A 15016-nucleotide genomic window follows, 5' to 3' on the forward strand; every position below is an offset into this window, starting at 1 on the left:
AAAATATGGAATGCTTCACGAATTTGCATGTATCCTTTCTCAAGGGTCATGCTAATCTCTGTATCGTTCCAATTTTAGTGTATGTGCTGCCCAAGCGAGCACCCTATAAACCTATTTTGACATCAACTTTCACCCAGAGATCAAAGGGGAAAGAAGAGCTACTCAAACTCATGTACATTCCATGCCCCTAAATGTGTACATTTTCCCATTTAATTATATAAAAGCTTTTAATAGTGTGATAATTTCTATTTTTAATTTTATTTATTTAATTTTAATTAGGTTCCACACCCAGTGTAGGGCTCAAACTCAGGGCCTTGAGATTAAGAGTTGCATGCTCTACGGACTGAGCCAGCCAGGTGCCCCTCTATTTTTAATTTTTAATTAATTAATCTATTTTATTTATTATTTTTTACGATTTTATTTTTTATTTATCTGACAGAGAAACAGTGAGAGAGGTGGGAGAGGGAGAAGCAGGCTTCCTGCTGAGCAGGGAACCCGATGCAGGGCTCAATCCCAGGACCCCGGGATCATGACCTGAGCCAAAGGCAGACGCTTAACTGACTGAGCCACCCAGGCGCCCCGACTGTTACACTATGAATAGCACAAAACATTGTGAATATATTCTTCAGTACTTAAAAACAATTGTTGTAGACTCATTTGTGTGCCCCCCATTAACATATGAAGCCTTAAGCCTAATGTAACTATTTGGAGTTGGGACATTAAAAGAAGTAATTAAGGTTAACTGAGATCATAATGGTGGGGCTTTAATATAATATAATTACTGTTTGTTTGGGTTTTTTTCTTAATTTAAAGGGAAAGACACCAGGAAGGTGCATGCACAGAGAAAATGCCATGTGACACAGCAAGAAGGTGGCCATCTGCAAACCAAGGAGAGAGGCCTCCGGATAAACCAACTTGCTGGCACCTTGATCTTGGTCTCCTAGCTTCCAGATCTAGATCCAGATCCAGATTTCTTTATGCTAAAGTAGTCCTACCGGATCAGACTTCATTTAACCTTAATTACTTTCTTAAGGATTCTATATCCAAATGTAGCCAAATTGGGTATTAGGCTTTAAACAAGAATGGTGGGTAGGGAGAAGAGCAAGATAATTTAGTCTATAACAATGTACTATCGGGCGCCTGGGTGGCTCAGTTGGTTAAGCGACTGCCTTCGGCTCAGGTCATGATCCCGGAGTCCCGGGATCGAGTCCCACATCGGGCTCCCTGCTCGGCAGGGAGCCTGCTTCTCCCTCTGACCCTATCCCCTCTCATGCTGTTTCTCGCTCTCTCTCTCAAATAAATAAATAAATAAAATCTTAAAAACAAAAAATTATAAAAAAACCCACAATGTACTATCTTAGGTAAAGGCCTTCACTTCATGTGAACGATCTGATGTCTTAGGAAACTAGAGTTGTAGCCATCCTAGTTGTAGGATTTCCCACACTTGTTGCACTCAGGTGATCTTTCTCCAGTGTGAATGCTCTACTGTTGAATGAGGTTAGAGTTCTAGCTATAGAATTTCCCACATTTACTGCACTCATGAGTCCTACCATCGTGAACTCTCTGATGTTCTAGGAGCAGAAATGTTCTGAAAAAGAATTTCCCACATTTGTAAGCCCATTCTTTTTTTTTTTTTAATATTTTATTTATTTACTTGACAGAGAGAGACACAGGGAGAGAGGGAACACAAGCAGGGGGAGTGGGAGAGGGAGAAGCAGGCTTCCCGCTGAGCAGGGAGCCCGATGCGGGGCTCGATCCCAGGACCTTGGGGATCATGACCTGAGCTGAAGGCAGACGCTTAACAACTGAGCCACCCAGGCGTCCTGCATTGCTGTATTTCTGATAATCACTTTGCAGCAAAGAGAGGAGATTATGGGATTCAGATGCCTCATCTCAGAGTTCAGTGCTCAGTGCTCCCTTTCTACCTTGACCTTTACAAAATAGCAATAGTTAGGGTAAGAGAGAGAGGGTTTTGTATTGGTCTCAGCTTATCAATAATGATGCAACCAGCTAAGAATGCCTGAGGTTCGATACCACTTGTGGTGAGCCCTCAGAGGTACTTCCCTGGAGCTAATGTGGCTGGACCGCCCCTCATGGTTTTTATTATGATTGCAGGACACAGCTCAGGGAAAACTATCAAGAACTTTGAAAAAGTAAGGGCCACACAAGAAAGTCACCACTAGAGAGAGGGAGGGAGTGTGAACCTGGGGCTCTGCCTTGATTATGGTCATGAGTGGGCTGCCTAGGGTTTCACAGGTTCCCTCTCTATTGGAGAATTTAAGATATAAAAGTAGGAATTGGGGAACAAAGGGAACAACAGGATCACTTAAGTGATTGGTTATTTAGCCTACCTGGGGCTTTATACTAGTCATTTTACTAGTAGCTATGATATGTAGCTGGCAATATGCGTTTTTCCACATGGATGTCTTTGAAATTGATGTCTTGGCAATCAAAAGTTTATTGTCAGGCCCTTGCACTACAGGGAGGGATGAACAGGTGGAGCACAGAGAATTTTTAGATCAGTGAAACTTCTCTATATGACATTATAATGGTGGATACTTGTCATTATACATTTGTCCAAATCCATGTATGGTACAACACTATGAGTGAATCCTTATACAACTATGGGCTTTGGGTGATAATGATATCTCAGTGAACGTTCATAAAGTTTAACAAATTACTGCTCTGGTGGAGGTATACAGGTAATGGGGGAGCTTTGGGGGGGGCAGAGATATAGGGGAAATCTCTTTACCTTTTGTTCAATTTTGCTGTGATCCTAAAACTGCTATAAAATATAGTCTATTACAAAAAAGAAAAAAAAGATAGCATTAGTTAAGTTGCTCTCTGATTGAGCTGCTCCTCAGATTGCTAAAAGAAATTGAGTATATCTTAGTATATGGAGTAAACAATGTGGATAAAAAGTGTTTTTCAGTGTGTAGGACACAATCCCTGATGATATAAGCAAGGGAGAAATTTCCTGTGGCATTCAGAAGCAGAGCTCCTAGTTGTCCACCGGCTTCAGGACAGTCTAACATTCCTCTTCTTTCTTCCCACATATGGCGCTCTTTGGAGTCTTTTCTTTTTTTTTTTAAAGATTTTATTTATTTGACAGAGAGAGAGACACAGCGAGAAAGGGAACACAAGCAGGGGAAGTGGGAGAGGGAGAAGCAGACTCCCCGCTGAGCAGGGAGCCCGATGCGGGACTCGATCCCAGGACCCTGGGACCATGACCCGAGCCGAAGGCAGACGCTTAACGACTGAGCCACCCAGGCGCCCCACTTTGGAGTCTTTTCTATTCTTCCTGACCAAACATAATGAAACACTGAATAGAGCTTCAGGCCACAGCATTTGAAGAACAATAACATAACGTTTCCAGCTATTGAAGGAGTCATTTTATGATTGATTATGGGATGATTAAGCCATTTATGTTAAGTAGATCTGGGAGCATCTCAAATAAGGTTTTTATCCTCTTCGAGTAGGGTGATTTTATGGAGTCTGAAACAAGGTCTTTTCTCCGCCTTTGACATGGGCAAAGCCTTTTCCTCCCTTGAGGTAGGAGTACCATTTTCCTAGCTTCCCTCCTAGCCGATGCTCGATGTTCTGGTTTATCAAGGGCGGAGAACCCCCTTTCCTGCCACCTCCGGAGCTCTAGGACTACATTACCCCGAAGACCATGCGTTCAGAGGAGCCGATGACGGATCAGGACGAGGCGTATCTGTGCGTGCGCATCGCGTGGGGGCGGGACTTCCGGCCTCCTGTTCCGGGCCGTGGTGGTTTGCAGTTCTGGGGAGTCCCTTCCGCAGGGCTGAGGCGTAGGTGACAGGGGGGAGTAGGCGTGAAAACAGTCGTCCTCACGGCAGAGATTTGGATCCGCGGCTGGCGACGCCGCCCGGGCTGCCCTGCGCGGGGGACGGGACAGCGCTCGCCGGCTCGGGTGTCCGCCCCGCCCACTGAGTTCGACGGCGGCGGCCGCGCGCAGGGACCCGGCTCAGGTAAGCGCTCGTCCCCCCACCCAGACCCCGAAGGCCCGAGCGCGGGGCGCCGGCTCGCGTCCCTGCGGCCCAGGCCCCGGTGTCCGGACAGGGAGGCGGCGGCGGGCGGGGGCCCCGTGCGGGAGCGGGCTCCGGGCCGAGGGCGGCCGGGGCCGAGGCCGGAGGGGGGCTGCGGCGGGAGGATTCTGCCCTTGGGGGACAGAGAGCGTGAGGCGGAGTCACGCCTGGATTGCGGGCCGAGGTGCCGTACCTTCAGGTGAGGACACTAGACGCCAAGGGGACTTTGGCTGAAGGAGAGACACGATCTCCTTGAGGGTTTCAAGACTCCCCCAAGGAATTCTAAAGAAGAGCAGTTTGGAGGAGGGAGATGAGTGCACTGAGGCACTGGGAGGTTGAGTCTTTGTTCAGGGTCACACCACTGGTAAAAGGCAACATTGAGCACTGAGGCGCACTGGTTAGACAGCCATCCCGAGGTCACTTGGCTGCAGGGCCAGGGAAGGGTACAGAGAGGCATGAGCCCATCAACCTCCCTTTCCCCCATGATCGCATTCTTTAAAGGCCTGCCTGCCTTTTCCCGCAGAGTCCGAGGACTGCAGAAGCACTGAGGGAAACAACACTGGTATGTAGAGGGTGTCCTAGTCCCTTACTGACCCTGATTGACACCCAGATGTTGTCTGGATTGTGGTGCCCTGGGACTCTTATCTGCTGTTTTCAGAATCCTAAGTTGATGTCAGGGGTTATATGAAAGTGTTCCCCTTCCTGTCAACCAACATAAATGAGTGTTTAGGGTTAACCGAGGAGCGGGTACCAGGATGTGCAAATACATGGAGGTAAATCTGAGCGAGGGGTGTTCAGGAACCACAGGTCTCCTTTTATGAAAGAACAAAGAGCAGGGGGACAGGTGTCAGGACAGGAATGACTGCCTGAAAAATTGGGCGTCTATTCTGGACGTAATGGGAGGTTGGATTAGAGGAGAGATACAAAGTTAGGAAAGTCAAAACAGGCTCCTGACTAAAGCAGAGAACAGACCATGGGAATGAGGGAAGCACAAGGGAAATCAGGGCAGAGGCTACTACCATAGACTAGTGAGGGTTAGTTGACCAGGACTGTGATTTAGGGTGGTTGCTTTTCTGGATGCAACCGTGGGATGCATGTTTTAAAACGGGAAACTAGATTTTCTTTTTTTTAAGATTTTATTTACTTATTTGACAGAGACATAGCGAGAGAGGGAACACAAGCAGGGGGAGTGGGAGAGGGAGAAGCAGGCCTCCCAGCGAGCAGGGAGCCTGATGCGGGGCTCAATCCCAGGACCCTGGGATCATAACCCGAGCTGAAGGCAGACGCTTAACGACTGAGCCACCCAGGCGCCCCGGGAAACTAGATTTTCTAATGTGGGTGGTGAGGGAGAGAAACGGAGATATCAGGGATACCCCCAGGGTGTTTGATCTTTGCAGCTGTAGGAATGGAAGTTCCAACTGAGAGGGGGGAAGTTGGTAGTAGGAATAATATTCACCAGGGATATTAGGAGCTTTGTTTTGGCCATGTTTAGATTCTGAGGTATTTCAGAGACCGCTGAGTGGAGGCATCAGATTGGCAGCTGGAAACACAAGTTGAGAAATCAAAAGAGTGGTTCAAATTGGAGACATTCAAAATGTGGTATTTACTGTGTGGACCCACGTAAGTAACCTGTCGTTATATTTAGGAGGTATAATCTTCTTGTTAACTGGCGTGAAGATGTTCATAGGCCAGGAAATAGAGGGTAGGGGCTGAGCACTGGGTCTCTCACTTGAGTACCTGAGTGACGGTATTGTAATTCATAAATGCTGGTGAGGGAGGTATGTGTGCTTAAAGGTAGGGTGTATTAGACAGACTAGTCTAGGAGGTGGCCAAGGCTTAAGATAAGAATGGACATGAGAGAGATGCAGAGACAAGGGGTAGTTGAGGCAAGATGTCATTCAGGCCAAAGCTCTTGCTTATTCATGTCTCTGGATTCACAATGGGCACATTTCGGCTGTTTCTTCACCAGTCTTGACACTTGGCCTACTTGTCAACTCTACATGTCACTTCTGCTCTTAAACCCTTTGCGGGACCAGTCCCTACCTCTCTGGACTCCACGTCTTAACCTGCTTTTCTCACTGCTCCATCTGCAGTGCTTCCCAGCAGTGACCTCTACATATTTTGTCATGAGGTGTGCATATATCTTCAAATAGTCCTTGAACATGAGCAACTCTGTTGCATTTGGATTTTCTTGGTTCTGGACATACCCTTCCACATAGTGGTCATATGTCACCAGGAAACAAGAGCTGGCTGGAAGTTATTTGCAGAAAAACAGGTTATAGACCCTGCTCTCCTCCACGTGTCACACGTTATAGTTGCGTCCTTCACCATTTGAGACCTTCCCCGTTTTATGCTCTTTATTTCCCTGGAGCAGAGGCTCTCTGTCCTCAACCTGAAACAAAACAGTTCTGGTTCTGCCGACAATCGCATGGACTTGTCCTGGGTTTGGGAAAAACATTCTTGTGTATGGGTGGTCCCCTCCAACCAGAGTCAACATGGACTCCTCCAGCATTTTATTTCTTTCAGGTTGTTGGTGTGGAGCACATAACGAGGAGGCACCTTTTGAGCAGAGCATTTCTGTAGGAGTGTCACGGGTCAGGACTCCAAGGCAGGTGTGTCTGCCCAGAAGGCCTGCTCCTGTGAGATATGTAGCCTAGTCTTGAGAGAGATTTTTTACTTGGCTGCGCCAAGGAACACATACCAGGCAGAAACCATACACCTGTGGGGCATGTGGGAAATGATTATGTTTTATTGGAAACCTTCCACAGCACCGGAAGCAGGACACTGGAGAGAAACACTTCAGAAGCAGAGCCTCACATGTAAAGAGCTGCAAGTTCTGTGTGTCAAGGAAGCCCTTTACCTGCAGGGAGGTTGGGAAGGACTTCTTGACCAGCTCAGGATCTCTCCAACAATAAGTCATCTTACACTGTGGAGAAGTCAAAGAACAGTACCGAGTGTGTAGTGGGCTTACATGATATAAAAATTCATTATAAATGGGGAAGATGCACGAAAACTTGTGAGAACAAATACACATTTATTTAATACTAGAGAGACCTCTCTAGAACAAGATATTATGTATGTGGTGTGTGTGGGAAGTCTTTTAGCAAAAGGTACCACCTCAATCACCATTGGAGAGTTCACACTGGAAAAGGGCCTTAATGAGTGTGTGGAATGTGGTAAATTATTTAGCAACAAGGCCAATCGCATTCAGCACCACAGAGTTCACACTGGGGAGAGGCCTTATGTGTGCAGGGAATGTGGGAACTTCTTTCCTTACAGATCCAGTCTCTTTAATTACCTGAGGTTTCACAGTGAATCAAGGCCTTATGAGTGTGGGGAATGTGGGAAATCTTTTAGCTAAAGTTCTGTGCTCTTTCAGCATCAGAATTCACACTGGAGAAAGGCCTTTTGAGTATGAGGAAAAAAGCTCTGTTGCTCCTTCAGTGTTGGAAAGTTCACACTGGATGAAGGCCTCATGAATGTGCTGACTGCTCAGGTGGAGGCCCTGTCTCATTGAATGCCAGAAAATTCACATAGCAAACTTAGGGAATTTACGTAGATGTGCAGGGAGTGTGCTAGATCTATATTCTTTATAACACTGGAGGTGGTCCCTTATGAGGGTGCCATCTACCTGAATTTAATCTACATCAGAACAGCCACTAAATTCCAGGTATGTGAGAGGTATGTTTTTAAACTGCCTGGGCCATTGCCAGATTTATGTCCCTCCGTTCTGTTGCAGAAGCTTTTCTATTTCTGCCCCTTGGAAGGTACCCAAGGTGTGTCTCATTCACTAACTACATTGTGTTTAGGGAAGTAAAACTTCCCTGTTCTCCTGTTTGTGAAAGGATATGTGAGAAGCCTGATCATTCATTCTTTTCTCATTTCTTTCTCTCTGATGAGTTAGGCCATGGACCTGACCCAGTTTGGGCCCAGAAGACAATGCTCATGATCTGAAAACATAGACTTCCCAGGGATGTTACTGGTCTCACATGACTCTTGTGATGGAATTTTCCAGCCTCCAAATCACAAACCTAGGAACAGCCTGCCTTCCATTGTTCTGGTTTGTGTGATAATGAAGGCCTTATTTAAGGCACCTTTAATCTTGGGGGCTCTATTCACTGTGTATGTGGCAGTTTGAAAACAACTATTTAAGTTGTTCTGCTGAGAACAACTGAGTTCTGCTAGCATGAACGTGTGACCACCTTTTGTTGGGACCAAACTTTGTGTGCCTCAGATAGGACAGTATTACGGCAGAATATATATAGCTCTCTCATTTTGGCCTAGTTTGCATTGCTGCCCACAGCCTCCCAGGAGAGACTGCAGGGCTTTATGGTCCTTATTTATAGCTTGGATGTCAGGATATTTTGTAGGTTCAGGGGTCAACCTGAGGAGGAGACAGCTGTGACAACCTCTGGTGTTTGTGAGAATTGTTCTCTTATTCACAGGGGATGTGGCATTGTGCTCAGCACTGGTAAGGGAAATCCGTTCCTCGTGTCCTGCAAAGGGGCCATGTGCTCTGGTGTCCAGAATTCTTTAGGGTGGTGCCACTAGTTGAAGGATTATAGGGGGAATCACGATTGTTAAAAACAAACAAACAAAACCCCACTGGAGTTACAGGGAGTGAGGAGACTACAACAAACTAGTTGGAATGGGCCTCTTTTAAAAGGGTGTCCACAAGGTTTAGTCACTATGGCTGTGAAGGGTGAGCAGGTACAGAAATTCTCAGGGTTTCCAGAAGGGTGTATTTTGTGTAGCTTGAGGGCCTGTCAGAAAAAGTAATGTAAAGTTTTTGTGACTCTTGTAGCTTTTTTGGGCACTCTGTCTCAAGGCCATTGCTGTGTAGGGAGGAAAACCAGGGTGTCTGGAGAAAGGAGATGTCTTGGTCAGTGATTGTGGCCTTCATGCGCAGCCTGCATTCCTTTTATTGAATCAAGTGGAAATGGCTTTCATTGTTTACCTTTATTTGTTATCACTGAGGCAAGGCATCCTCTCCTGGGGCATGAGGAGAGATGGTGGAATCAATAGAGGGAGATTTTACAAACCAGTAGGAAATCCAGGTTTTATTTTGAACCATGTTTCTAAAGCTGTGATAAGATATAGATGACATGCAATAAACTGTACATATTTAAACTGTACAGCTCAATAAGTTGAAATTCACTTAACCCAGGAAACTCATCACAATCATGAAAATGGACCTATCCGTCACTCCCGTATTTATGTGCAGCACTTTAATGATGTCTCTCTCTCTCTGCCCTTCAGGCAACCATTGATCTTTATAACAGATTAGTTTGCATTGTCTAGATTTTTATGTGATTGAAATAATAAATTGTTTACCCTTTTTTTCCTCCCATGGGTGCCCTCTGCAGAACGTTTATTTTCAGATTCAGCAATGACACTTACATGAGTAGTTCATTATTTTTATATCGCTGAGAGGTATGATTTTCTATGAAATACCACAGTTTATATATTCATTCATCTGTTTATGGATATTGACTGCTTTATGGTATTGGTTGTTACAAATAAAATTACTACAGACGTTTTAATACAGTTCTTTATGTGGCTGTGTTTCATTTCTCTTGTGTTACTACTTCAGCTGGAATCACAAGCTGGGTGAATGTATTAACTTTTTAAGAAATGTCAAACTGATCTAAAATGGTTCTTTCTACTAGCAGTGTGTAAGAGTTCCACTTCTTCCTTATCTTTGCCAATAGTAGATACAGTTAATCTTTTAAAATTTTGACCCTTTTAATGAATATTTAGCAATTTTATCTCAACTGTGGTTTTAGGTACATTTCCCTGATGTTTAGCATTTTTTTCATTTGTTTATTTGCCAGATGTTTGTCTTCTTTGGTAGAATGTTGGTTATCTTTTACCTGCTTTTTTTTTTTTTTTAAAGATTTTATTCATTTATTTGACAGAGAGAGAGACGGCAAGAGAGGGAACACAAGCAGGGACAGAGGGAAAGGGAGAAGCAGGCCTCCCGCTGAGCAGGGAGCCAGATGTGGGGCTTGATCCCAGGACCCTGGGATCATGACCTGAGCCGAGGGCAGATGCTTAACGACTGATACACCAGGTGCCCCTTTTACCTGCTTTTTAAAAATGAATTTTGGCAAATAAGATAGTGAAAAAACAAAGATCATGTGTTGTGCCACAAAACAAGTCAACAAATTTAAGAAGATTGAAATAATATCTAGTATCTTTTCTCACCATAGTGGTATTAAAGTAGAAGTAAATAACATGAGGAAAATGGGAAAACTCACAAATAAATGGAAATTAAACAACACACTCCTGAACGACCAGTGGGTCAAAGAAGAAATCAAAAGGGAAATAAAAAATTATCTTGAAACAAATGAAAATGAAAATACAACATACCAAAACTTATAGGATGCAGGGAAAGCAGTTATAAGAAAAGGTTATAGATATAAATATCTACGTTAAAATAAAAGATCTCAAATAAGCAACGTTTGCTTTACACTTCTAGGAACTAGAAAAACAATAAATTAAGCCCAAACTTAGCAGAAGAAAATAAACGATAAAGATTAGAACAGAAATAAATGAAATAGATACTAGAAAAACAATGGAAATTATCAGTGAAACCAAGAATTGTTTTTTTTTGCAAAGAAAAGCAAAATTGACAAAACTAGCTAGATTAACCAATGTAAAAAAGAGAAAGGATCCCATTAAAATTATATAAAAAGTGAAGCCTTGGAGCACGTGGGTGGCCTAGTCGGTTAAGCATCTGCCTTCGGCTTAGGTCATGATCCCACGGTCCTGGGATCGAGTCCCGCATCGGGCTCCCTGCTCACTGGGGAGACTACTTCTCCCTCTCTCTCTGCCTGATGCTCCCCCTGCTTGTGTGCTCTCTGTCAGATAAATAAATAAAATCTCAAAAAAAAAAAAAAAAAAGTGGAGGCTTTACAGCTGATACCACAGAAATAAAAGGATCACAAGAGACTTCTGTGAAAAAGCACAGAGCGCTGAGTAAGACTGTAAAGCAGGAAGGTTTGGTGTTTTGAGGTCCAACTATTGACCGCAGTGACCCAGGCGCCCCCACATATTTTTCAAAAGTTGGGAAGACAGCTTTCCACATCACAAAGGACATTTGTGTCTTCTTGCACATGCACAGTCTATCAAGACAGAATTCCATGGTCCCTTAGATGTTAGGTTGTTTTGTTTCATTTGAAACAGTATTTCTTCTCTCAAACACTTAAGTTTCCTACCAGATTTTAAATGTATAGTATATGAGCACTGACACCATTTGTAAAACAAATGAACTCATAGCAAACATCAGTTGCCTCATCCCTGGAATCCAGTCACTCAGATCCAAATAGAACTAAAAGGTTTAAAAAGATATTTGTGAGGGGGCGCCTAGGTGGCTCAGTCGGTTAAGCGGCTGCCTTCGGCTCAGGTCATGATCCCAGGGTCCTGGGATCGAGCCCCACGTCCGGCTCCCTGCTCAGTGGAGAGCCTGCTTCTCCCTCTCTCTCTGCCTGCCTCTCTGCCTACTTGTGCTTTCTCTCTCTGTGTCAAATAAATAAAATCTTTAAAAAAAAAAAAAAGATATTTATGAGTAGGAGGAATGGAAAGAGCAAAGTGGTCAAGAGAAAGGATGAGATTAGGGGAAAGCTGCTTAAGTTAGGAAAAAACATCTTAGGAAAACATTTGAATTTTGAAACTGATAAAATCACAACCTTTGCTACCTGAAGTAACTCCGTCTCTTAAATTCGTATTTTCTCCATTTAAGAGGGGAGGGAAGTTTTTTTTTCTTTTGCAGTTCACAGAATTTTTTCCTATGGAAGTACAGTCTTGATTTCTTAAGCATGTACTCACCCAGTTAGAGAAACATTATCATACTCCAGATGGTGTTGTGAGATTTGGAGTCTCTCTGAATTGGGAGCTTCCTACATACTGTGTTATCTTACCTCATCTACAAGAGTGCATTATAAAAATATTCATGGCTCTGGGGCACCTGGGTGGCTCAGTCGTTAAGCGTCTGGCCTTCGGCTCAGGTCGTGATCCCAGGGTCCTGGGATAGAGCCCCATATCGGGCTCCCTGCTCCGCGGGAAGCCTGCTTCTCTCTCTCTCTCTCTCACTCCCCCTACTTGTATTCCCTCTCTCACTGTCTCTCTCTCTCTGTCAAATAAATAAACAAAAATCTTAAAAAAAAAAAAAATTCATGGCTCTGCAGTGTGAAGAGGCAACATGAGGATTTCAAAAGGCAGATGGAACAGCAGATAGAAGACAAATACAATCTAATTGTACTATAAAGATTTGGTTTCATAACTACATCATAGCTCATACAACTCCACTCTTGAGGATTCCACTAAATAGTATGAAAAACAGAGAAAATGTCACATCTAGGACTTGTCCTAAATTCAACTCAGTCCCATTTCCTCTTCATTTGCCACGAATAAATCCCTATGAAGAATATTCCAAGTCTAGGAAGCCACTCTAGATGGTCATCATTTTCCTCTGTCCCCCTTTCATGGAAGCTTAGTACACAGTCACTGCATACATTTAGTAAATTATCTGTGGCCAGGTGTGATCTCGTATCAGAGAGAGAGAGTAAACACATAGGGTAAAGCAAGAGAGTGATACAGCAAACAGAGGTGAGAGAAGGAGAGAAGAGGGAGAGAGAGAAGGAATAAGAGATGAATCAGGTTAGAAATCACAGATAAAAAAAGCATTCAGGGCGCCTGGGTGGCTCAGTTGGTTAAGCGACTGCCTTCGGCTCAGGTCGTGATCCTGGAGTCCCTGGATCGAGTCCCGCATCGGGCTCCCTGCTCGGCAGGGAGCCTGCTTCTCCCTCTGACCCTCCCCCCTCTCATGTGCTCTCTCTCTCTCATTCTGTCTCAAATAAATAAATAAAATCTTAAAAAAAAAAAAAAAAGCATTCAGAGTGTGGCACAATTCTAGAAAATGAGAGACATTTTTTTGTGGAAAACGTGAGATGTTTTCTGGTGAAAATCATATTTAAGTCAATTGTTTCCTTAAGGTATAGAGAATAAGCAACTGTTCATTAGAAAAATAGGGGGCAAGCTGTAGTGAAGCTACAATCTAGACTGATGAAAACCCAGATTCTAAGACAGATGGGACAGTAAAAGTCTTCAGTAATGAGAAAAAGGACTGCTTAAAACTGCATGTCAGGAGGGGGCACCTGGGTGGCTCAGACGGTTAAGCGTTTGCCTTCGGCTCAGGTCATGATCCCAGGGTCCTGGGATCGAATCCCGCATCAGGCTCTCTGCTCCTTGGGAGCCTGCTTCTCCCTCTGCCTCTCTCTCTCTCTCTGTCTCTCATGAATAAATAAAATCTTTAAAAAAAAAAACAAAACTGCATGTCAGGAACTGAACTAAAATACATTTTCTGACACAATTGAAATGGACTTAAGAGGAGAATAATCAATACAGAATTCTAATAAAGGTTTACTTTGCTAAGCCAACAAAGTGTCTCTGTGCCCTGATGTAAAAGAATTGGTAGGAATGGTTTTGGGAAGCAGAATGGATTCACAAAGAAAACACAGAAACAGCAGTTACAGGAATGGCCTGGTGTGCTGTGCTCCATGTTGGGCTATTTCTCTCTGAATCCCAGTCTCTGTTGGGTTCTAAACCTGGTACTCCCCCTCTCATCAGGATAGCATCCATAGTTCCATTGTTAGAACAGACGGCATGGCTATGCATTGAGGATCTTTATGTATGTGACTAGGACCCTCCCCCATCTTTCTTCTTTTTTTAAAATTTTATTTACTTTTTTTAAAGATTGTATTTATTTATTTGACAGAGAGAGACACAGTGAGAGAGGGAACACAAGCAGGGGGAGTGGGAGAGGGAGAAGCAGGCTTCCCGCTGAGCAGGGAGCCTGATATGGGGCTCGATCCCAGGACCCTGGGATCATGACCTGAGCCAAAGGCAGATGCCCAACGACTGAGCCACTCAGGCGCCCCCTCCCCATATTTCTTCTAGAATCATGTGCTAATATCCTAAAACTCAGATTGAGAATACACTTGGATGATAATTAGTCAAAATACACTTGGGTGATAATTAGTCACTGATCAGTTTCTAGAATCTAGAATTATCTTAAAGGTTCTGAATAATTACGAGGGGCTAAGAATAAGCAGTGAAGACTTTGCCCTTGGACCCTACAATCAAACAGAGTATGTAGATAGTGCCCCAAAATTTTTTCTCAAGTAACTAGGTGCAAGAAATTTTTATTACAAACCTATTTAATTATTTATTTATTTATCTATTTATTTTTTTTTAAAGATTTTATTTATTTATTTGAGAGAGAGAATGAGATAGAGCATGAGAGTGGGGAGGGTCAGAGGGAGAAGCAGACTCCCCGCTGAGCAGGGAGCCCGATGTGGGACTCCATCCCAGGACTCCAGGATCATGACCTGAGCTGAAGGCAGTCGCTTAACCAACAGAGCCACCTAGGCGCCCCCAAACCTATTTATTTTTTTAAAGATTTTATTTATTTATTTTTGATCGCGTGCACCGCACGAGAGAGAGAGAGAGAGAGAGAGAGAGGAAGAAAGAAAGAAAACAAGTCGGTGGAGGGATAGAGGGAGAAGCACATTCCCTGCTGAGCAGGGAACGGATGCAGGGGCTCATGCAGGGTTCGATTGCAGGACTCTGGGATCATGACTTGAGCCAAAGGCAGACACTTAACTGACTGAGACACTCAGGTGCCCCTATAAACCTAGTATTTTTTTTTTTAACCGGAGAAAGTCAAATTTATTTATTTTTTTAAGATTTTACTTATAGGGGCACCTGGGTGGCTCAGTCGTTAAGCGTCTGCCTTCGGCTCAGGTCATGATCCCAGGGTCCTGGGATCGAGCCCCGCATCGGGCTCCCTGCTCGGCGGGAAGCCTGCTTCTCCCTCTCCCACTCCCCCTGCTTGTGTTCCCTATTTTGCTGTGTCTCTGTCAAATAAATAAAATCTTTAAAAAAAAAAGATTTCACTTATAAAA

At 44.1% G+C, this 15016-nt stretch overlaps 2 protein-coding genes and 1 non-coding gene across 6 annotated transcripts in view; 2 read left to right on the plus strand and 1 right to left on the minus strand.

The window, feature by feature from the left end:
* Nucleotides 1–102, minus strand: LOC115940750 (U6 spliceosomal RNA). The gene has a single exon (XR_004075483.1). It is a non-coding gene; the product is annotated as a U6 spliceosomal RNA (small nuclear RNA).
* LOC102737268 (uncharacterized) overlaps nt 1–15016 on the plus strand; it is a 106772-nt gene that overhangs the window by 72205 nt on the left and 19551 nt on the right. The window lies entirely within an intron of this gene.
* Nucleotides 1–15016, plus strand: part of ZNF274 (zinc finger protein 274) — a 365529-nt gene that overhangs the window by 30068 nt on the left and 320445 nt on the right. The window lies entirely within an intron of this gene.

Source organism: Leptonychotes weddellii, chromosome 16 (genome assembly GCF_054177405.1).
Source record: "Leptonychotes weddellii isolate Sample4059 chromosome 16, ASM5417740v2, whole genome shotgun sequence".
In the NCBI taxonomy this organism is placed as follows: Eukaryota; Metazoa; Chordata; class Mammalia; order Carnivora; family Phocidae; genus Leptonychotes; species Leptonychotes weddellii.